General features: G+C 38.4%; 1 non-coding gene across 1 annotated transcript; it reads right to left on the minus strand.

The window, feature by feature from the left end:
* Positions 1-3,380: 3,380 nt before the first annotated feature.
* On the minus strand, positions 3,381-3,484 carry LOC112804522 (small nucleolar RNA R71). Its single transcript, XR_003203134.1, has one exon. It is a non-coding gene; the product is annotated as a small nucleolar RNA R71 (small nucleolar RNA).
* Positions 3,485-25,156: the final 21,672 nt, after the last annotated feature.

Consider the following 25,156-nt stretch of genomic DNA (forward strand, 5'->3'; position numbering starts at 1 on the left):
GCCCAAAACACGTCATAACTCGGAGTTCAACTCCAAGAGAAGCCTCAGCTCGTGGATTAATCAAGCTCAGCCCAAGCATACACCAAGTGGGCCCCGGAAGTGGATTTATGCATCAATTACTTACTCATGTAAACCCTAGGAGCTAGTTTATTATAAATAGAACATTTATCTATTGTATTAGATATCTTTGATCACTTTAGGTCTTTAATCAGTCGTTCTTGTGACCACATGGGGGCTGGCCATTCGGCCATGCCTGAACCTTTTACTTATGTATTTTCAACAGTGGAGTTTCTGCACACCATATATTAAGGGTGTGGAGCTCTACTGTACCTCAAGTATTAATGCAATTCTATTCTCTTTTATTCAAATCTCTCTTATTCTTATTCCAAGATATTCATTCGTACCCAAGAACATGATGAATGTGATGATAAGTAACCCTCATTATCATTCTCACTTATGAACGTACGTGATTGACAACCACTTCCGTTCTACATGCAACAGAGCTTGAATGTGTATCTCTTAGATTCCCCAACAGAATCTTCGTGGTATAAGCTAGATAGATGGCGGCATTTATGAGGATCCGGAAAGTCTCACCTTGTCTGTGGTATTCCGAGTAGGATTCCGGTAATGAATGACTGTGACGTGCTTCAGACTCGCAAGTGCTGGGCGTTAGTGACAGACGCAAAAGAATCAAGGGATTCTATTCCAGTAGGAGCGGGAACCAACCAGTGATTAGCCGTGCTGTGACAGAGCGCGTGAGCGTAGTTTTCACTGCGAGGATGGGATGTAGCCATCAACCATGGGTGATGCCTCCAGACGATTAGCCATGCGAGTGACAGCCGCAGAGGATCATTTTCCCGAGAGGATTGAAAGTAGCCACCGCTGATGGTGAACCCCTATACACAGCTTGCCATGGAAAGGAGTAAGAAGGATTGAGTTGAAGCAGTAGGAAAGTAGGCGTCCTTGAGCCATACAGTATCTCCATTCGCTTATTTGAAATTCCCACCAATGAATCTGCATAAGTATTTCTATCCTTTTTATTATTATTTCTATTTTCTTAACTCTATTTTCGAAACCATAAATCAATTTAATCTGCCTAACTGAGATTTACAAGGTGACCATAGCTTGCTTCATACCAACAATCTCTGTGGGATCGACCCTTACTCACGTAAGGTTTATTACTTGGACGACCCAGTACACTTGCTGGTTAGTTGAACGGAGTTGTGTCCACTCGTGCCAATTTCAAATTCCATAAAAGTACAACTTAAAGAATAGTGATCACAATTTCGTCCACCAAGTTTTTGGCGCCGTTGCCGGGGATTGTTCGAGTATGGACAACTGACGGTTCATCTTGTTGCTCAGATTAGGTAATTTTCTTTTCAAAAAGTTTTCAAAAATTTTTCTTTAATTTTCGTTTTTTTTCAAAGAATATTTTCGAAAAAAATAAAATAAAAATACAAAAAAATTAGAAAATCATAAAAATCAAAAATATTTTGCGTTTCTTGTTTGAGTCTTGAGTCAAATTTTAAGTTTGGCGTCAATTGCATGCTTTAAAAATTTTTCTTGCATTTTTCGAAAACTCCATGCATTCATAGTGTTCTTCATGATCTTCAAGTTGTTCTTGACAAGTCTTCTTGTTTGATCTTGATGATTTCTTGTTTTGTGTTGTTTGTTGTTTTTCATATGCATTTTTCGTTTATTAGAGTCCATGCATTAAAGATTTCTGAGTTTGGTGTCTTGCATGTTTTCTTTGCATAAAATTTTTTTCAAAATTATGTTCTTGATGTTCATCATGATCTTCAAAGTGTTCTTGGTGTTCATCTTGACATTCATGGCATTCTTGCATGCATTCATTGTTTTGATCTAAAAATTTCATGCATTGAGTATTTTTGTTGTTTTTCTCTCTCATAATTAAATATTCAAAAATAAAAAAAAAATATCTTTTCCTTATTTTCCTCCAAATTTTCAAAATTTTGGGTTGACTTGGTCAAAAAAATTTTAAAATTAGTTGTTTCTTACAAGTCAAGTCAAAATTTCAATTTTAAAAATCTTATCTTTTCAAAATCTTTTTCAAAAATCATATCTTTTTCATTTTTTCTATTTTTCGAAAATTTCAAAAATCTTTTTCAAAATATTTTCAAAATCTTTTTCTTATCTTTATATCATATTTTCGAAAATTAGCTAACAATTAATGTGATTGGTTCAAAAATTTGAAGTTTGTTACTTTCTTGTTAAGAAAAGTTCAATCTTTAAGTTCTAGAATCTTATCTTGTAGTTTCTTGTTAGTGAAGTAAATAATTTCAAATTTTTAAAATTAAATCTTTTTATCTTTTATCTTATCTTTTTCAAAAATTTTATCTTTTTCAAAATTTGATTTCAAAATATCTTAGCTAACTTCTTATCTTCTTATCTTTTTAAAAATTTGATTTCAAATCTTTTTCAATCAACCAACTAACTTTTTGTTTGTTTCTTATCTTTTTCAAAACTACCTAACTACTTTTCCCTCTCTAAATTTCGAAAATACCTCTCTCTTTTTCAAAAATTCTTTTTAATTAACTAATTGTTTCAAGTTTTAATTTCAATTTTAATTCATCTTTAATTTTCGAAAATACTAACCCCTTTTTCAAAAATTATTTTCAAAATTCTCTCCCTCTCTTCTCTTCTTCTATTTAATTAATTAATTACTAACACTTCTCTTCACCTCTCTTCATCTAAGAATCCGAACTTCTTATATCTCTTGTGTTTGGATCCTTCCACCCCTTTCTTCTTCTACTAACATAAGGGAATCTCTATACTGTGACATAGAAGATTCCTCTTTCTTTCCTTGTTTTCTTCTCTTTCATATGAGCAGGAACAGGGAAAAGGGCACTCTTGTTGAAATTGATCCAGAACCTGAAAGGACTCTGAAGAGAAAATTAAGAGAAGCTAAATTACAACAATCCAGAAACAACCTTTCAGAAATTTTCGAACAAGAGAAGGACATGGCAGCCGAAAATAATAATAATAATGCAAGGAGAATGCTTGGTGACGTCACAAAGCCAACGTCCAAGTTTGATGGAAGAAGCATCTCCATTCCTGCCATTGGAGCCAATAACTTTGAGCTTAAGCCTCAACTAGTTGCATTAATGCAACAAAACTGCAAGTTTTATGGACTTCCATCTGAAGATCCTTATCAGTTTTTAACTGAGTTCTTGCAGATCTGTGAGACTGTAAAGACGAATGGAGTTGATCTTGAAGTCTACAGACTCATGCTTTTCCCTTTTGCTGTAAGAGACAGAGCTAGAATTTGGTTGGATTCACAACCTAAGGATAGCCTGGACTCCTGGGATAAGCTGGTCACTGCCTTCTTGGATAAATTCTTTCCTCCTCAAAAGCTGAGCAAGCTGAGAGTGGATGTTCAAACCTTCAAACAAAAAGATGGTGAATCCCTCTATGAAGCTTGGGAAAGATACAAGTAGCTGACCAAAAGATGTCCATCTGACATGTTTTCAGAATGGACCCTATTAGATATATTCTATTATGGTCTATCTGAATTTTCGAAAATGTCATTGGACCATTCTGCAGGTGGATCTATTCACCTGAAGAAAACACCTGAAGAGGCTCAAGAACTCATTGACATGGTTGCAAACAACCAGTTCATGTATACCTCTGAGAGGAATTCCGTGAATAATGGGATACCTCAGAAGAAAGGAGTTCTTGAAATTGATGCTCTGAATGCCATATTAGCTCAGAACAAAATGTTGACTCAACAGGTCAACATAATCTCTCAAAATCTGAATGGATTGCAACATGCATCCAACAGTACTAGAGAGGTAGCTTCTGAAGAAGCTTATGATCCTGAGAACCCTGCCATGGCAGAGGTTAATTACATGGGTGAACCTTATGGAAACACCTATAACCCATCATGGAGAAATCATCCAAATTTCTCCTGGAAGGATCAACAAAAGCCTCAACAAGGCTTTAACAATGGTGGACGCAATAGGCTGAGCAATAGTAAGCCATATCCCTCATCTTCTCAGCAATAGACAGAGAATTCAGAACAAAACACTTCTAATTTAGCCAATATTGTCTCTGATCTGTCAAAGGCCACTTTCAGTTTCATGAATGAAACAAGATCCTCCATTAGAAATTTGGAGGCACAAGTGGGCCAGCTGAGTAAGAAAGTCATTGAAACTCCTCCCAGTATTCTCCCAAGCAATACAGAAGAGAATCCAAAAGGAGAGTGCAAGGCCATTGATGTGATCAATGTGGCCGAATGCACTAGGGAGGAGGAGGACGAAAATCCTAGTGAGGAAGACCTCCTGGGACGTCCTTCAAGCAAGAAGGAGTTCCCTATTAAGGATCCAGAGGAATCTGAGGCTCATATAGAGACCATAGAGATTCCATTAAATCTCCTTCTGCCATTCATGAGCTCTGAAGACTATTCTTCCTCTGAAGAGGATGAAGATGTGACTGAAGAGCAAGTTGCTCAATATTTAGGAGCTATCATGAAGCTGAATGCCAAGCTGTTTGGTAATGAGACTTGGGAAAGTGAACCTCCCTTCCTCATTAGTGAACTAGACACTTGGATTCAGAGAACTCTGCCTCAAAAGAAACAAGATCCTGGCAAGTTCTTAATACCTTGTACTATTGGCACCATGAGCTTTGAAAAAGCTCTATGTGATCTAGGGTCAGGGATAAATCTTATGCCACTCTCTGTAATGGAGAAGCTAGGGATCATTGAGGTACAGCCGGCCTTGTTCTCATTACAATTGGCAGATAAGTCATTGAGGCAAGCTTATGGAATAGTAGAGGACGTGTTAGTAAAGGTTGAAGGCCTTTATATCCCTGCTGATTTCATAATCTTAGACACTAGGAAGGAAGAGGATGATTGCATCATCCTTGGAAGACCTTTCCTAGCCACAGCAGAAGCTGTGATAGATGTCAACAGAGGTGAATTAGTCCTTCAATTGAATGGGGACTACCTTGTGTTTAAGGCACATGGCCATCCCTCTGTGACAAAAGAGAGTAAGCAGGAAGAGCTTCTCTCAGTTCAGAGTCAAGAAGAGCCCACACAGTCAAACTCTAAGTTTGGTGTTGTGAGGCCACAACCAAACTCTAAGTTTGGTGTTAAGACCCCATGTCCAAACTCTAAGTTTGGTGTTGGGACTACACTAACATTGACCTGATCACCTTGTGGCTTCATGAGAGCCACTGTCAAGCTATTGACATTAAAGAAGCGCTTGTTGGGAGGCAACCCAATTTTATTTATCTAATTTTTAATTTATTGTTATTTTGTGTTTTATTAGGTACATGATCATGAGGAGTCACGAAAAAATCAAAAAAATTAAAAACAGAGTCAAAAACAGAAGAAAAAAATTTTTCACCCTGGAGGTCGCGCAGACTGGCGTTCAACGCCAGTAAGATGCATCTGGCTGGCGTTCAACGCCAGAACAGAGCACCATTCTGGCGCTGAACGCCAGAAACAAGCAACATCCTGGCACTGAACGCCAGGAATGTGCCTAGAGGAGACAAACTGGCGCTGAACGCCAGTAACAAGCATGAAACTGGCGTTCAATGCCAGAAACATGCATTACATGGGCGTTGAACGCCCAGAATGTGCACCAATGGGCGTTTAAACGCCAGAATGATGCACGAAGGCATTTTACATGCCTATATGGTGAAGGAATGGTATTTCTTTTCACCTCAGGATCTGTGGACCCCACAGGATCCCCACCTACCATATTCCCACCTTACCTTTTAATCCTAATCACACTCTCCTAATCCTAAATCTCATTTTCCTACTCCCCATGTCACACTTCCCAACACCCATCACCAATCACCTCAATTCCTCTTCCCAATTACCCCATTCACCATTCACATCAACCCACTCTTCCCCATAAACCCCACCTACCTTCATCAAATTCAAATTCAACTTCCCACCCATTCCCACCCAAAATGGCCGAACACCCACCCTCCCTCTCCCTATAAATACCCTTCCATTCTACTTCATTTTCACACAACACAACCTCTTCTTCTCCCACATAGCCGAACCTACCTCTCTCCCTCTCTACCATTCTTTCTTCTTCTTCTTCTTCTCTTCTTTTCTTTCTTGCTCGAGGGCGAGCAAAATTTTAAGTTTGGTGTGGTAAAAGCACAAGCTTTTTGTTTCTCCATTACCATCAATGGCACCTAAGGCCGGAGCATCCTCTAAAAAAGGGAAAGGGAAGACAAAAGCTTCCACCTCCGAGTCATGGGAGATAGAAAGATTCATCTCTAAGAGCCATCAAGACCACTTCTATGATGTTGTGGCAAAGAAGAAGGTGATCCCCGAGGTCCCTTTCAAGCTCAAAAAGAATGAGTATCCGGAAATCCGACATGAAATCCAAAGAAGAGGTTGGGAAGTCCTAACCAACCCCATGCAACAAGTCGGAATTTTGATGGTTCAAGAGTTCTATGCCAATGCATGGATCACTAGGAACCATGATCAAAGTATGAACCCGAATCCAAAGAACTATCTCACAATGGTTCGGGGGAAATACTTAGATTTTAGTCCGGAAAATGTGAGGTTGGCGTTTCACTTGCCCATGATGCAAGGAGATGAACGCCCCTACACTAGAAGGGTCAACTTTAATCAAAGGTTGGACCAAGTCCTAATGGACATATGTGTGGAAGGAGCTCAGTGGAGAATAGATTCCAAAGGCAAGCTAGTTCAACTAAGAAGACTGGATCTCAAGCCTGTGGCTAGAGGATGGTTGGAGTTCATTCAATGCTCCATCATTCCTACTAGCAACCGATCTGAAGTTACTGTGGATCGGGCCATCATGATCCATAGCATCATGATTGGAGAGGAAGTAGAAGTTCATGAGGTCATCTCCAATGAACTCTACAAAATAGCCGATAAGTCCTCCACCATGGCAAGGCTAGCTTTTCCTCACCTTATTTGCCATCTGTGTTACTCAGCTGGAGTCATCATAGAAGGAGATACCCCCATTGAAGAGGATAAGCCCATCACCAAGAAAAGGATGGAGCAAGCAAGAGAAACCATGCACGGTTCTCAAGAAGTGCATGAGGAAGCTCATCATCAACAAATTCCTGAGATGCCTCAAGGGATGCACTTTCCTCCCAACAACTATTGGGAGCAACTCAACACCTCCTTAGAAGATTTGAGCCACAATGTGGAACAATTAATGGTGGAACATCATGAGCACTCCATCATTCTCCAAGAAATAAGAGAAGATCAAAGAGCAATGAGGGAGGAGCAACAAAGGCAAGGAAGAGACATAGAAGAGCTTAAGGAAATTGTTGGTCCTTCAAGAAGAAGACGCCACTAAAAGGTGGATTCATTCCTTGTTCTTTATTTCTTTCTGTTTTCGGTTTTTAATATTGTGTTTATCTATGTTTTGTGTCTCTACTTCATGATCATTAGTATGTAACCATGCCTTAAAGCTATGAATAAAATCCATTAATCCTTCACCTCTCTTAAATGAAAAATGTTTTAATTCAAAAGAACAAGAAGTACATAAATTTCGAATTTATCATTGAATTTAATTTAATTATATTGATGTGGTGACAATACTTTTTGTTTTCTGAATGAATGCTTGAACAGTGCATATGTCTTTTGATATTGTTGTTTATGAGTGTTAAAATTGTTGGCTCTTGAAAGAATGATGAACAAAGAGAAATGTTATTGATGATCTGAAAAATCATGAAATTGATTCTTGAAGCAAGAAAAAGCAGTGAAAAAGCAAAAGCTTGTGAAAAAAAAAGTGGCGAAAAAAAAATAGAAAGAAAAAGAAAAAGCAAGCAGAAAAAGCCAATAGCCCTTAAAACCAAAAGGCAAGGGTAAAAAGAATCCAAGGCTTTGAGCATCAATGGATAGGAGGGCCCAAGGAAATAAAATCCAGGCCTAAGCGGCTAAATCAAGCTGTCCCTAACCATGTGCTTGTGTCATGAAAGTCCAAGTGAAAAGCTTGAGACTGAGTGGTTAAAGTCGTGATCCAAAGCAAAAGAGTGTGCTTAAGAGCTCTGGACACCACTAACTGGGGACTCTAGCAAAGCTGAGTCACAATCTGAAAAGGTTCACCCAGTTATGTGTCTGTGGCATTTATGTATCCGGTGGTAATACTGGAAAACAAAGTGCTTAGGGCCACGGCCAAGACTCATAAGTAGCTGTGTTCAAGAATCAACATGCTTAACTAGGAAAGTCAATAACACTATCCAAACTTCTAAGTTCCCAGAGACGCCAATCACTCTGAACTTCAAAGGAAAAAGTGAGATGCCAAAACTGTTCAGAAGCAAAAAGCTACAAGTCCCGCTCATCTAATTACAATTAATATTCATTGATATTCTGGAATTTATAGTATATTCTCTTCTTTTATCCTATTTGATTTTCAGTTGCTTGGGGACAAGCAACAATTTAAGTTTGGTGTTGTGATGAGCGGATAATTTATACGCTTTTTGGCATTGTTTTTAGATAGTTTTTAGTAAGTTTGAGCTACTTTTAGGGATGTTTTCATTAGTTTTTATGTTAAATTCACGTTTCTGGACTTTACTATGAGTTTGTGTGTTTTTCTGTGATTTCAGGTAAATTCTGGCTGAAATTGAGGGACTTGAGCAAAACTCTGAAAAAGGCTGACAAAAGGACTGCTGATGCTGTTGGAATCTGACCTCCCTGCACTCGAAATGGATTTTCTGGAGCTACAGAACTCCAATTGGCGCGCTCTCAACGGCGTTGGAAAGTAGACATCCAGAGCTTTCCAGCAATATATAATAGTCCATACTTTATTCGGAAATTGACGACGTAACTTGGCGTTGAACGCCAAGTACAAGCTGCTGTCTGGAGTTAAACGCCAGGAAAACGTCATGATCCGGAGTTGAACGCCCAAAACACGTCATAACTCGGAGTTCAACTCCAAGAGAAGCCTCAGCTCGTGGATTAATCAAGCTCAGCCCAAGCATACACCAAGTGGGCCCCGGAAGTGGATTTATGCATCAATTACTTACTCATGTAAACCCTAGGAGCTAGTTTATTATAAATAGAACATTTATCTATTGTATTAGATATCTTTGATCACTTTAGGTCTTTAATCAGTCGTTCTTGTGACCACATGGGGGCTGGCCATTCGGCCATGCCTGAACCTTTTACTTATGTATTTTCAACAGTGGAGTTTCTGCACACCATATATTAAGGGTGTGGAGCTCTACTGTACCTCAAGTATTAATGCAATTCTATTCTCTTTTATTCAAATCTCTCTTATTCTTATTCCAAGATATTCATTCGTACCCAAGAACATGATGAATGTGATGATAAGTAACCCTCATTATCATTCTCACTTATGAACGTACGTGATTGACAACCACTTCCGTTCTACATGCAACAGAGCTTGAATGTGTATCTCTTAGATTCCCCAACAGAATCTTCGTGGTATAAGCTAGATAGATGGCGGCATTTATGAGGATCCGGAAAGTCTCACCTTGTCTGTGGTATTTCGAGTAGGATTCCGGTAATGAATGACTGTGACGTGCTTCAGACTCGCAAGTGCTGGGCGTTAGTGACAGACGCAAAAGAATCAAGGGATTCTATTCCAGTAGGAGCGGGAACCAACCAGTGATTAGCCGTGCTGTGACAGAGCGCGTGAGCGTAGTTTTCACTGCGAGGATGGGATGTAGCCATCAACCATGGGTGATGCCTCCAGACGATTAGCCATGCGAGTGACAGCCGCAGAGGATCATTTTCCCGAGAGGATTGAAAGTAGCCACCGCTGATGGTGAACCCCTATACACAGCTTGCCATGGAAAGGAGTAAGAAGGATTGAGTTGAAGCAGTAGGAAAGTAGGCGTCCTTGAGCCATACAATATCTCCATTCGCTTATCTGAAATTCCCACCAATGAATCTGCATAAGTATTTCTATCCTTTTTATTATTATTTCTATTTTCTTAACTCTATTTTCGAAACCATAAATCAATTTAATCTGCCTAACTGAGATTTACAAGGTGACCATAGCTTGCTTCATACCAACAATCTCTGTGGGATCGACCCTTACTCACGTAAGGTTTATTACTTGGACGACCCAGTACACTTGCTGGTTAGTTGAACGGAGTTGTGTCCGCTCGTGCCAATTTCAAATTCCATAAAAGTACAACTTAAAGAATAGTGATCACAATTTCGTCCACCAGAATCCTACTCAGAATACCACAGACAAGGTTTAGACCTTTCGGATTCTCTTGAATGCCGCCATCAATTCTAGCTTATACCACGAAGATTCCGATTAAGAAATCCAAGAGATAAACATTCAAGCCTTGTTTGCTTGTAGAACGGAAGTGGTTGTCAGGCACGCGTTCATAAGTGAGAATGATGATGAGCGTCACATAATCATCACATTCATCATGTTCTTGGGTGCGAATGAATATCTTAGAACAAGAATAAGCTGAATTGAATAGAAGAACAATAGTAATTGCATTAATACTCGAGGTACAGCAGAGCTCCACACCTTAATCTATGGTGTGTAGAAACTCCACCGTTGAAAATACATAAGAACAAGGTCTAGGCATGGCCGAGAGGCCAGCCCCCATAATCTAAGAACTAGACGTCCAAAGATGATCTAAAGATCTAAAGTGATCAAAAGATGTCAAATACAATAGCAAAAGGTCCTATTTGTAGAGAAATAGTAGCTTAGGGTTTACAAAGATGAGTAAATGACATAAAAATGCACTTCCGGGCCCACTTGGTGTGTGCTTGGGCTGAGCATTGAAGCTTTCATGTGTAGATACTTTTTTTGGAGTTAAACGCCAGCTTTTGTGCCAGTTTGGACGTTTAACTCCCATTCTTGTGCCAGTTCTGGCGTTTTACGCCAGAATTCTTGAGCTGGCTTGGAACGCCTGTTTGGGCCATCAAATCTCAGGAAAAGTATGGACTATTATACATTGATGGAAAGCCCAGGATGTCTACTTTCCAACTCAATTAAGAGCGCACCAATTGGGCTTCCGTAGCTCCAGAAAATCTACTTCGAGTGCAGGGAGGTCAGAATCCAACAGCATCTGCAGTCCTTTTCAGCCTCTGAATCAGATTTTTGCTCAGGTCCCTCAATTTCAGCCAGAAAATACCTGAAATAACAGAAAAACACAAAAACTCATAGTAAAGTCCAGAAAAGTGAATTTTAAATAAAAACTAATAAAAATATAATAAAAACTAACTAAAACATACTAAAAACATACTAAAAACAATGCCAAAAAGCGTATAAATTATCCGCTCATCAATGACCTTCTTTAATATATTTATGCAGTCTGACTTGTGGGCTTTCGAACTCCTTGTTTTGTTGTAACTTTTTGTGTGGTTGACTCTTGACACTTAGTTGCTTCTATGCAACTTTATTTTGGAAAAACAAAACACTTTTAAACTCTGAGGCTTCCCGTTAGGTGGCCTTTTGAGTCTTTAATGTTTTATTTTGATGGATATGTTTTTTCTGATTTGCTTGATCGTACCTTTGCAACCTTTGCGGATCTTTATGGATAGTTGGTACCTTTCTGTCCGACCTCTTTTGGATCATCCCTGCTTCGTGTTCTTGTCAACCCTTTTGCTTTTGGCAAAGTTATCCTTGTGGTTTGGTATTAGTAGCTTGTCCGACATATTTCTAGTGTTTTTTGCATAGAACCTTTTTAGTTTCGAACAATTTTGCTAGCTTTGTCTTGGAGTCGTGGCTTTTTGGGTAGAGTTGTGTTCCTTTTAGCACATGTTTTTGACCCTTTAAGTTGTTCTTCAACCTTTCTGGCTTTTCACTTCTTTTGTTGAGGTGGTATTCGTCCCTTCAGGTTATGCCTTTTTGGGGTGCCGACCTGTTTGTCTTTACTGTCCGGGCTTTTTAGTCCTATTCCAACAACTTTTTAGGTAGTGTTTCAGGAGGAACATTTTCTTTCTAGTTTGTTTGGAAGACTTTTTAGCTCCGTTTTTGCTTTGTGCGTTTGCTTTTTAAGTAGTGTCTTTCTTCAAAACTTCGTACCTTTCAGCAAAGAATTCTTGGCCTTTCTGTGGCCTTTGCGAGATGTCTTGGTCCCTTTTTAGTGATCCTTTCATTGGTCCGACTTCTCTGTCGGGTCTTCTTAAGTTATTTTTAGTAATTCATTTTTATTCAGACCTCGTCAGGTCACTTTTTATGGATTTCTTTCATAACTTCTTACATTAATCTGCTTCTCTTGCTTTCACCTTGCCAACCTCTTTGTAATCGGACGATGAATTTGGTTTTCACCTTGCCGACCTTTTTGTAATCGGACGATGAATTTGCGTTTTTTGAGCTTAGATTAATGCGTCTTGGTAGAAAACTTTTTAAGGAATCTGAAAAACTTTACTCAAATAGAAAATAGGAATATAAAAAGGAGTATATACATATGAGTGCTTACCCTTCTACGTCGAGCAATCTTGTACTTCTTGGCCTGGTGCCTCATTTAAAAACCTTTTTAGGAAAAAGAGTGCACATTGACCTGAGAAATTTGTTACTGTCTAACTATAGTACCTTCTTAGGTTACAGGCATGCCATGACCTTAGCAGCTCTCGCCCCTCGAGGTCAGACACCTTGTAGTAACCTTTTTCCAGTACTTCTACAACTCGGTAGGGTCCTTTCCAGTTAGCTGCTAGCTTCCCTTCTCCTGATCGACCTACTCCGATGTCATTTTGGATTAAGATAAGATCGTTGGTAGTGAAGCTTCATTGGACTACCTTCTAATTATATCTTAAAGCCATCCTACGCTTTAGTGCTTCCTCTCTAATCCGAGCTCTTTCTCAAACTTTTGGAAGTAGGTCGAGCTCCTCCCTTTGTATTTGGGAATTGGCCTTTTCATTATAGAGGATCCTTCTGGGGGATCCTTCTTCTATCTCCACTGGAATCATTGCCTCCATCCCGTACACAAGTTGGAAGGGCGATTCTCCTATGGTAGAGTGTGGAGTTATCCGATATGCCCATAAGACTTGTGGGAGCTCTTCAGCCCAAGCCCCCTTTGCGTCTTATAGTCTTCGTTTTAACCTAGCCAGTATGACTTTATTGGCAGCTTCCGCCTGTCCATTGGCTTGTGGGTGCTCTACAAATGTGAATTGGTGCTTTATTTTCAAGTCAGCTACCAAATTCCTGAAACCTGCATCAGTAAACTGAGTGTCATTATCCGTGGTGATGGAGTAAGGAACCCCAAATATTGTGATAATGTTTCTATATAGGAATTTTTGACTTCTTTGGGCGGTAGCAGTAGCTAGTGGCTCTGCTTCAATCCACTTGGTGAAGTAGTCTATGCCTACAATGAGGAATTTGACTTGTCCTGATCCATAGGGGAAAGGTCCAAGGAGGTCGAGCCTCCATTTTGCGAATGGCCAAGGTGACGTAACACTGATGAGCTCCTCTGGTGGAGCGATATGGAAGTTAGCATGCTTCTGACATGGTGGGCATGTTTTGACGAACTCTGTTGCTTCTTTTTGTAAGGTTGCCAGAAGAAACCGGCTCGTAGTACCTTTTTTGAAAGAGCTCGTGCCCCCAGGTGGTTGCCACACATACCATTGTGTACTTTTTCCAAGACTTCCCTTGTACTGGAGGTCGGCACACATTTTAGGAGGGGTGTTGAGATCCTTCCCCTATATAAGATGTCGCCCACTATGGTGTAGTACTGTGCCTCTTGTATTAGCTTTTTTGCTTCCTTCTTACCTTTGGGAAGTATCTCTGACTTGAGGTAGTTGATTATGGGGGTCATCCATCCTTGATCCTGACCTGATATGGGTAGGACCTTTTCTTCCTCCGAGATTGATGGTCTTTGCAATGTTTCCTGAATGAGGCTTCTATTATTGCCTCCTGGTTTGGTGCTGGCTAGTTTTGAGAGTGGATCAGCTCGACCGTTCTGTTCTCGAGGTATATATTGGACCTCATATTCCCCGAGTTGTCCGAGCTATTCTCTGGTCTTGTCCAGATATTTTTTCATAGTGGGGTCCTTAGCTTGGTAGCTTCCTTCTATTTGTGAGGTAACTACTTGCGAATCGCTGAAGATGATAAGCTTTTGAACTCCCACCTCCTTAGCCAGCCTCAAACCAGCCAGTAATGCCTTATATTTGGCCTGATTATTTGAGGCAGGAAATTTAAATTTTAGTGAGACTTCAATTTGGACTCCCTGATCGCTTTCTATTATAACACCTGCACCACTCCCGGTTTTGTTTGAAGAGCCATCTACGTAGAGATTCCATTTTGTGGGAGTTCCTGGGGTGTCGGTGTACTCGGCAATGAAGTCGGCCAGATACTGGGACTTGATAGCTGTTCGAGCTTCATATTAAAGATCGAATTCGGATAACTTGACTGTCCATTGTAAGATTCTTCCAGCTAAGTCCGTTTTCTACAGGATGCCTTTTATGGGATGGTTGGTCCGAACCTTGATAGTGTGAGTTTGGAAGAATGGGCGGAGTCGTCGAGAAGTGAATATGAGGGCGTAGGCGAATTTTTCTATCTTTTGATAGTTTAGTTTGGCCCCTTGTAGAGCCTTGCTTATGAAGTAAATGGGTTGTTTCCCACTTTCGTATTCTCTTACTAGTGTTGAGGCCATTGCCCGACTTCCCACTGCGAGGTATAATATGAGTGCTTCTCCTTTCTGTGGTCAGGTAAGAATGGGTGGTTGCCCCAAGAATTTTTTGAAATCTTGAAACGTTTGTTCCCACTCTGTTGTCCATTCAAACCTCTTTCCCTTCCTTAATGTCGCGTAAAAGGGAAGAGATCTTATGGCTGATCCAGCCAGAAACCTGGACAGCGCTGCAAGTCTTCCATTGAGCTGTTGTACCCAAGGTTGTCAAACTCGCGAGTCTAAGTAAACTTGTAGAGCTAACCTAGACTCGACTCATGAGTTAACTCGTAAACTCGTACGAGTTTACCTATTACAAACATTTTTCAAAATATATATATATATCATTTAAAATTAACAATATCAAATTTAAAGCACATAATAAACTAAAGTAGTAGCACACAAGTATTTTAGAACACAAGTTCAAATCCATTACAATTATATTTATTTAATTAATATAACATACAACACACACAACTAAAAGTTCTAAACTTCTAATAAACTTAAATTGAAATCCTCTAATATTTTCATCTTCCATGACATCAATAACATCTCCATCATCTTCATCAAAATCATCATTTATCATTTTCTTTAAACAACATTCTCAGATATTTGGTACCTAAATCAAGAATATCAAATAATCAAATTACCAATGTTGTCCCTAAATAAACACTATCACCCTAATTTAGTTATCAATTATATGTTGTTATTAACTTTTCATTTTCTATGTTATCCCTAAATAACAACCATGAACATTGAAGTTGAACCATAATCAAAGCACTGTAATTTACTAATTGCCTAAATCTTCAAACTACATATAAGGCAAGAAATAAAATTTAGAAAAAAAACTTGAATGGAACAAACCACGACAGCTATCTGCAAACCTAGAGATGCAGCACAATTGTGTTCGTGTAGTGCAGAGATGGAGTCACGATGCAGACCCAAAGAGTGAGAAACGGTGAGCAACAGTGAAGTACAATAGAGGTAAGAGGAGTAAGCCAAAACGGCACTGTAGCGGAGTTATGCACGAACGGTGGATGAACGAACGAATGGTGCACGAACAAACCACGGCAGCACAATGGACTGCAGAGCTGCAGACGACACGACAAACAGTGACAATGAGACAAACGAACCAGTGCGATGGATGGCAGAGGCTCCTCGTGCATCAAATCAAAACCCATTGATGGTAAAGAGAAGCAGAGCACTGAGAGGAGAGAGTAGAGAGCGACGTTCGACTGTTCGGGGACGCAAGCAATCGACGGCGAACGACAGTGAAAATTAAAGAGTGAAAAAATGACAGAGAGGGAGAAAGCTGAGAGAATAGTGATTATGGATTTAGTCATTTAGGGTTACGTGTTACTGGATTAGTATAACATATAGCGTTATTCTTTTTTCTTTTTGGGCCGAAGTCATGTCATTTTTTTGCCAAAATTGGCACCCAAAGCAAACTCGCAAACTCGCTCTCAAACCCGTGATTTTGACCGAGTTTACACGATTCCACCGAGTCTACCGGAGTCTACTAAAAAACGAGTTTATGTCCGAGTTAACTCGATTTCACTACCTAAACTCGTAAACTCGTACGAGTTTATGAGTTAACTCGAGAGTTTGACAACAATGGTTGTACCTCTTTGACGCAGCTCGGGCTTTTCATGTCGAGTATAGCCCGGTATTTATCTGGGTTCGCCGCGATTCCTCTTTGTGTGAGTGTAAAGCCCAAGAATTTGCCAGCCTCTACCGTTAAGGTACACTTTGCGGGGTTAATTCGCATTCCATGCTTTCTTATGGTGTCGAATACTTTGCTGAGGTCGGACAACAGTGATTCCTCATTTTGAGTTTTTACCAGCATGTCGTCTATGTAAACCTCCATGAGTTTTCCGATATGGTCAGCAAAGAATTTATTCATAAGTCTTTGGTAGGTAGCTCCTACATTCTTGAGTCCAAAGGGCATAACTATATAGCAATAGTTTACCCTTGGGGTTAGGAACGAGGTCTTCTCTTGATCAGGTGGGTACATTGGGATTTGGTTATATTTTGAATAGGCATCCATGAAGGAGAGATACTTGTATCTGGAAGAGGCATCCACTAGAGTATCTATGTTTGGGAGCGAGTAGGGATCTTTTGGGCAGGCCTTGTTGAGGTTGGTGTAGTCAGTACACATTCTCCACTTGCCATTTGACTTCTTCACCAAGATAACGTTGGCTAGCTATAATGGGTATTTGACCTCCTGGTGGACGAAATTGTGATCCTCAAAGTTGGTCTCTTTGTATTTGTATGAAATCAAAAATACCCCAAAGAGATCATGGTGTGATAAATTGGGATCTTAATAATCCCTGGTGTGATCATAACTCCGTTCAACTTAACCAGCAAGTGTACTGGGTCATCCAAGTAATACCTTATGTGAGTAAGGGTCGATCCCACAGAGATTGTTGGTATGAAGCAAGCTATGGTCACCTTGTAAATCTCAGTTAGGTAGATTAAATTGGTTTATGATGAGTTCAAAAATTAATAATAAATAGAAAATAAAAGGGATAGAAATACTTATGTAAATCAATAGTGGAAATTTCAGATAGGCGTATGGAGATGCTGTGCTCCTCTTGAATCTCTACTTTCTTATTACATTCATCCAATCCTTCTTACTCCTTTCCATGGCAAGCTGTATATAGGACATCACCGTTGTCAATGGCTACATCCCATCCTCTCAGTGAAAATGGTCCTATGCTCTGTCACAGCACGGCTAATCATCTGTCGGTTCTCAATCAGGTTGGAATAGAATCCCTTGATTCTTTTGCGTTTGTCATCACGCCCAGCCTTCAGGAGTTTGAAGCTCGTCACAGTTATTCAATCCCAGAATCCTACTCGGAATACCATAGACAAGGTTTAGACTTTCCGGATCCTCATGAATGCCGCCATCTATCTAGCTTATACCACGAAGATTCTGTTGGGGAATCTAAGAGATAAGCGCCCGGTCTAGAGTAGAACGGAAGTGATTGTCAGTCACGCACGTTCATAGGTGAGAATGATGATGAGTGTCACGGATCATCACATTCATCAAAGTGTTGTGCAACATATATCTTGGAATAAGAATAAAAGAGAATTGAATAGAAAGTAATAGTAATTGTATTGAAACTTGAGGTACAGCAGAGCTCCACACCCTTAATCTATGGTGTGCAGAAACTCCACTGTTGAAAATACATAAGTGAAAGGTTCAGGCATGGCCGAATGGCCAGCCCCCTGAATGATCAAGAGACCGAATGATCAAAGACTACAAATTCAAAAGATAAAACTGTCAAAAGATGTCTAATACAATAGTAACTTATCCTATTTATACTAGACTAGCTACTAGGGTTTACATGAGTAAGTAATTGATGCATAAATCCACTTTCGGGGCCCACTTGGTGTATGTTTGGGCTGAGCTTGATCTATCCACGAGCTGAGGCTTTTCTTGGAGTTGAACTCCAAGTTATAACGTGTTTTGGGCGTTCAACTCCGGATCATGACGTGTTTCTGGCGTTTAACTCCAGACAGCAGCATGTACTTGGCGTTCAACGCCAAGTTACGTCGTCAATTTCCGAATAAAGTATGAACTATTATATATTGCTGGAAAGCTCTGAATGTCTACTTTCCAACGCCGTTGAGAGCGCGCCATTTGGAGTTCTGTAGCTCCAGAAAATCCATTTCGAGTGCAGGGAGTTCAGATTCCAACAGCAATAGCAGTCCTTTTGTCAGCCTTTTTCAGAGTTTTGCTCAAGTCCCTCAATTTCAGCCAGAAATTACCTGAAATCACAGAAAAACACACAAACTCATAGTAAAGTCCAGAAATGTGAATTTAACATAAAAACTAATGAAAACATCCCTAAAAGTAGCTTGAACTTACTAAAAACTACCTAAAAATAATGCCAAAAAGTGTATAAATTATCCACTCATCACCTCCCTTATGAACCCTGCCTCTAGTAAAGCTTGCACTTGCTCTTCCATAGCTTGAGATCTTTCTGGCCCGAACTTCTTGCGTTTCTGTTGCACGGGCCGAGATCCAGGATATACTGCCAGCTTATGACACATCATCTTGGGATCTATGCCGGGCATGTCTGCTGCATTCCATGCAAAGAGATCGAAATAATTCTTTAGGAGTTGTATCAGTGGCTTATTTAAGGCTTCTTTCAAGGTTGACCCTACGTTTATTGTTTTATCCTGAGCATCCCCGATCTGGACTTCTTCGGTCTCACCTTCGGGTTGTGGACGAAGTTCTTCGTGAGCTCGAACTCTCCCTAGTTCAATGGTGTTGATTTCTTTTCCACTGGAGTTGCCTTTAAGGTTCAAACTTCCATTGTAACAGCGTCGTGCGAGCTTTTGATCTCCTTTTATTGTGGCGATCCCTTCTGGAGTTGGAAACTTCATGCATAGATGTAGAGTGGAGACTACTGCGGTGAGCTGGTTCAACGTTATCTGACCTATTCGGGCATTATAAGCTGAGCTCACGTCGACTACAATGTAGTCTATGCTTAGTTTCCTTGACCGGGTTCCTTTTCCAAAAGTTGTATGCAGCGAGATGTATCCTAATGGTTGAATTGGGGTGTCCCCTAGTCCGAACAAGCTATTCGGGTATGCTCTGAGCTCTTTCTCTTGTAGGCCGAGCTTGTCGAAGGCGGCTTTGAACAAGATGTCTGCGGAGCTCCCCTGGTCTACCAATGTTCGGTGGAGATTAGCATTGGCCAGTATGATGGTGATGACCATGGGTGATAGGTGATGCCCCGGGATGATGCCTGTTGCGTCCTCTTGGGTAAAGGTGATAGTGGGGAGGTTGAGCGACCTGTCCCCTTCTTCGACATGATATACCTCTTTAAGGTGTCTTTTGCGGGATGATTTAGAAATTTCTCCTCCTGCGAATCCCCCATTTATCATATGAACATTTCTCTCAGGGGTGTAAAGTGGGCGTTCAGTTCGTCCAACCCCTTTATACCTTATTCTTTTTCTTGGCTCATCTACTTTATTGGCTAAGTACCGATCTAGTCGCCCTTCTCTTGTCAATTTCTCTATGACATTCTTTAGGTCGAAGCATTCGTTGGTAGAGTATCCGTAGATTCGGTGGTATTCGCAGTACTCTGCCCAATTTCCCCCTCCTCTTTTGTGTTTGATTGGGCAAGGTGGGGGGATTTTCTCAGTGTTGCATATCTCCATGTATACATCCACAAGGGACACTCTTAGTGGAGTGTAGTTATGGTATTTTCTAGGTTTTTCAGTAGGTTGGTCTTCTTTTTTTCTGGACTCTTTACCCTTGTCCCGAGGAGGGTAGGAGAATTCAGATTTTGAATTTTCTCCTAGTTGAGAGTTTCCCTCCATGTTAATATACTTTTTTGCCCGTTCTTGTACCTCGTTTAGAGTTGTTGGATGCTTTTTTGATATGGAGTGGCTAAAGGGTCATTCTCGCAGACCATTGATGAGACCCATGATGACTGCTTCTGTTGGAAGACTTCGTATGTCTAGACACTCCTTATTGAATCTTTCCATGTAGTTGCGGAGGCTCTTCCGATCTCCTTGCTTAATCCCTAATAGGCTTGGGGCATGTTTGGCTTTGTCCTTTTGGATAGAGAATCTAGTTAGAAACTTCTTGGCGAGGTCATCGAAGCTTGCTATTGACCTTGGTGGCAAGCTGTCGAACCACTTTATTGCCGTTTTGGTTAAGGTGGTTGGGAAAGCTTTACAGCAGATTGTATCTAAGGCATCCGTGAGATACATCCTACTTTTGAAATTGCTGAGATGATGGCTTGGATTCGATGTATCGTCGTATGGGGTCATGTCAGGGGTCTTGAAGTCCTTTGGGACTTTTGTTTTCATGATCTCTTTGGTAAATGGATCTTGGTCCTTGTGTGAGCTATCTTCTTGATTGGATCGAATGGTTTTAGATTTGAGATCGGCCTCGAGCTTTAGGAGCTTGCCCTCTAGCTCTCGGTGTCGTCTTGTTTCCCTCCAAAGGTCCCTTTCGGCTTTGCGCTGGTGTTCGGCTTCTTGTTCGAGCTGCTTGAGACGGTCTTGCTGTTCTCGGAGGACATATATAATTTCTGTGTTTGGAGAATGCTTGTCTCCATTTGGTTGAGATGTATCTTTCGGTATGATGTCTGTGTTCTTATGCGGCGTCCTGTTTTCCAAATCAAAATTGTGGTCGTTGTCATGGTTGTCCGGCATAATGATGGAATGACTTCCGGGTTCCCCAGCAATAGTACCAATGTTCCGAGGGTTACCTGAAACTGAAGGTCGATCTCAGACGAGATCTGCTGTTGTGGCCGGAGCTGCCGTGTCCGACTTGTTGGACTTGGTGGTACCGTTGATCCTTCGTCACCGGAGGGTGGTGGTACCTACAAGAGACTCCGATGCTTACCTGCAAGAGACTCCGATGCTTAAGTTAGCATATACTTTAGGCAGGATTTTGTGTAGAATCAGAGTATGAGTTATACCTGGGTGCTCCAGTGTATTTATAATAGTATGGAATGATCTTCCTGGAGATAAGTTAGTTATCCTATCTTATCCTTTGGGTGAAGTCATCTTATCTTTTAGGGGAACCGCCTTATCTTTCTTGGCTTTGCCGCCTTTAGAATGGGTTGCATTCCTTCGTTTGGGCCTGCTTGGGCCTCTATGGTGATTTGGCCGAATTCGTTTTAGAAGAGGTCGGTGGCGACCCAACCTAAAGTGGTCGGTCATTTGTGTCTTTGGTCATCCCGAGTCGTACAGTTCGACCCAGGATATGAACGGTTAGGATTTAGGAATGAAATTTGAGTTTGAATTTCTTTAAATAAATCTATAACTAAATTTACTAGTCAAATTCTATGCACAAAATTAAATAACGTGCTGTATATTTAAGCGTTTTTTAGTTTTTTTTCAACTAAGTTGAATTAAATTAATTTAAATTTAACAAAAAGTATTCACATACATTAGGTGTAAATCATTTTTTTGCCTTTTTTTCGTACATTTTTTTCATCATAATTTTTTTATTATTGTTACTATTGACGTTTTCTTTTATTTCTTCTTTTTCTCTTCCTACTTTTATAGTTATTGCAAATATTTTTTTGGTTAATTTTTCACTTTTTTTTGTTTTTATTTTTGTTAAATAGATAGAACAAGAACTATACAAAGGTAAAACAAAAAGAAAAGAAAAAAAAGAAAAAGATGATGATGACAAAAAAAAAGAGGTAAAAGAGTTTTGAATTATGTAGAATTTATCAGAAAAATAGTACCGAACTTTTTTAACCGTAATACCAAAAGTTTTTAAATTTTGATATAGAAATTTTTTAACTATGACAAAGATTTTTGTTGAAAGAGTAAAATAAGATTTATGAGATGGTAAAACAAAGAAGAAAAGAAAAGTAGTTTTGAACTTTGCAGAAATATCAAGATTTTTACCCGTGATACAGGAAGTTCTTTAATTTTGACATAGGATTTTTTTAATCATAACATAGGAATGTTTTTAACCATGTTATTTCTAATTAAATAATGTACTTTTTTATCATTGAATTAGTTGAGTGGTATTGAACTCATATATAAGATGTTTTAGCTATTTTTGTGTCTTTATAAAAAATTGATGTATTTTTAGTTTCAAAGTACATTTGAATGTATTTTGTTAGTTGAGTGAGTTGAATTTGTGATATTTAAAATTTTTTTTATTATTTACCAAAAATTCATGTGTCATTTCTAACTAAATGGTTTGTTTTTGTTATTATTGAATTGAATATGTGGTATTGAACGAATGTATAAGAGATTTAGTTATTTATGTGTCATTTATAATAATTTGATGTATCATTTGAATTTAAAGTACATTTAAATGTATTTTGATAGTTGAGTGAGTCAAAATTTTAAATTTATAATTCTTTACATTTTTTATATTATTCACCTAAAATTTTTATATTATTTGTATTTAAATGATGTATTTTTGTTATTATTAAACTGATTGTCTGATATTTAACTAACAAAAAAAATGATAATGATCAATGATGATAATGGTGATGATGATGAATTGAAGGAGGAGAAAAAAAATCAAACAAAGAAAAGAGAAAAAAATAATAATGATAACAATAATAAAGAAGAAGATGAAAAAAAAAAGAAAAAAAACAAATATCAACTATGCATGTATGAAAAAAAAATGCGTAAGTACGGAAAAAAAGTGTACAATAACTTATTAAATTTAATTAAAAAATTACGTAATTTTCTATTTTTTATTAGATAAATCCTATCACTAAAAAAAAAAACTAGATAAATATAAAACAAGTATTTCTTGTCCTAAGGGTATATATATTTTATATTTTGGGTTAGTTTGTGCTAAAATAATTTTTCCCTTTGGTCATCTCCTAATTAATACTATAAAAGGAAATCCCGTTAGCACAAAATTTAAGTTTTATTGTTTTACTGCGAAATAACTTTGCATGGATTATATATTTTAGTATTGAAACGGGCCAATACTCAAAAAAAGAGAATATTAGGAGGTACATCTATTAATTTTTTGTAATTAATTCTGTAAAGCATAATTTTTTATCATATAAGATTTTATTTTATATATTTTTTATTTTTTTAAATTTTTATATAATATGAAATCACATTTTATAAAATCAGTTAATAGAAAAGAAAATGAAAGATCTATGGGTACATTCATTCCAATATCCCATGGATTCATCCATCCAAATGAAAAGATCTATGATCCATCCATCCCATGTTCATTTTTCAAATTGAAACAAACACGTGCTATTGATTTTTTGTTAATAGCGTATAATCTTTTTTTTTTTTAGTTTTCCACTGTATCTCTCAATCCGACAGGTCAAAGACTAATCCGTCGCGGTACTGAGCTCCATTTAAAGATTTGTCGTTGGCCAATGGATTGCTGCATGCACAAAGCGGGATTTGAACCCCCGACACTTGCTTAAACGGACTAGTGAATTAACCACTAGACCAACCCAACTTGATTTTAATAGCGTATAATCTACTTTCAAGTTTTGGAAATACGTTACCTGTGCTTTTTTTGGTAAGGTAAAGGGGCTTAAGCCCAAACAAGGAAAAAACAAAAACATAAACAAAAACAAATATTACTCTAGAAGTACAGGGTATAAAAACCCCATTGGCATCATTAGTTAGGATCGGAACTAGTTCTTCTGGGCGTGTCTTTGAACATGAATCTAGGGGAGCTATTGAAACTCTTCTTTGCCATTGCATCCGTGATGCGGAATTTTATAAAATTACAATTCAATAAATGTAACTAATCGTATTAAGTAATATTACAAGAGTAAATTATTGTTTCTATGAAAATTAAAAGACTAAACACACAAGAGTTAATCGATTATTCTAATCTAACAAATCGTATTAAATAATATTACAGGAATAAATTATTGTTTCTATAAAAATTAACAAACTGAGCACACAAGAATTAATCGATTATTCTAATTAAATAATTATAATTTAGACTTTTAGTAATATCAAATAGCAAAAACAGAAGATTAAATGATGATAATTTATAAACGGTTGAAAAAATAGTATGAATAGAATGCTAAAATTTTGGAGGTGTTTAAAACTTCAAGAAGAATGTTTTCATTATCTACTTTGATCATGCAAAGATATATCTTAGGACGAATCCTAATTAACCAAATCCTAATCTCTTGGTAATCCGGTTTTTTTTAACTTAACAAATCGTTAATTTCTTGATCAATTAATTATGATAGGATTTGGATCCTTTAAATTTTGAATTTCACTTTAAAGGGTAAAGTGTGATCTCTCAGAATTTATTTTATAAGTGGGACCAAGAGAAAATATGAGAAAGAAATTATTTAAGAATGAGAGATCATATTTTACCCTCTAAAGTGAAAATTAAAAATTTAGAAGATCCAAATTCATTATGATAAGAGATAAAGCACACGTACTGATTCATAAGCCACATAATTCTTAAAATTTAAACCTAATTGATTCAATTTCACTTATCAAGCCAAGTTCAAAACCTTCAGAATTGAGAGAAGAGGTTTTTAAGCTTAATTCTATCAAACAATCTTTTCCAAGATGCATATAGAATTTAATTCAAATTCAAGCTATTTCCAAATAAACTCAAACCCTTGTAATGAAGAATGAAAACCAAATTCTTAAGAACAACATCAATGCATAAATCAAGAATAGAAAAGTAATGACATTAATCCATGGTAATAAACGGAACTCCTAACCTTAACAGAGGAGATTAGCTACTCATGATCAAAGAAAAACCTAGAATTATGAATTGTAAAAACGGCCGTAAGACCAGAACTCTGTCTGTCTCCTTTCCCTTATATATGTTAACCTAAAACCTAAAATTCAAAATTCAAAACTGAATCAAATTAAAATAGAATCAAATACAAATAATTAATATTTTTCTTCTCAGGTCAAGCTTTAGATCCTTATCCTCATAATCCTCAATCAATGCTAGATAACATGGGTTTTGTGCCTAATTTTCACTCCCTCATTCAAGCTTAGAGGCTTAGAGATTAGTGAAGAAAATTAAGATGCCCTGGAGGTTGGCTAGCCCATGCGTTGGACGTGTAGGCAGACATGTTAGATGTGTGGTTGGAGTTAAGCCCCGGAGGGGGCTTTACGTGGTACGTTGAAT

Source organism: Arachis hypogaea, chromosome 5, assembly GCF_003086295.3.
Source record: "Arachis hypogaea cultivar Tifrunner chromosome 5, arahy.Tifrunner.gnm2.J5K5, whole genome shotgun sequence".
NCBI classification, from domain to species: domain Eukaryota; kingdom Viridiplantae; phylum Streptophyta; class Magnoliopsida; order Fabales; family Fabaceae; genus Arachis; species Arachis hypogaea.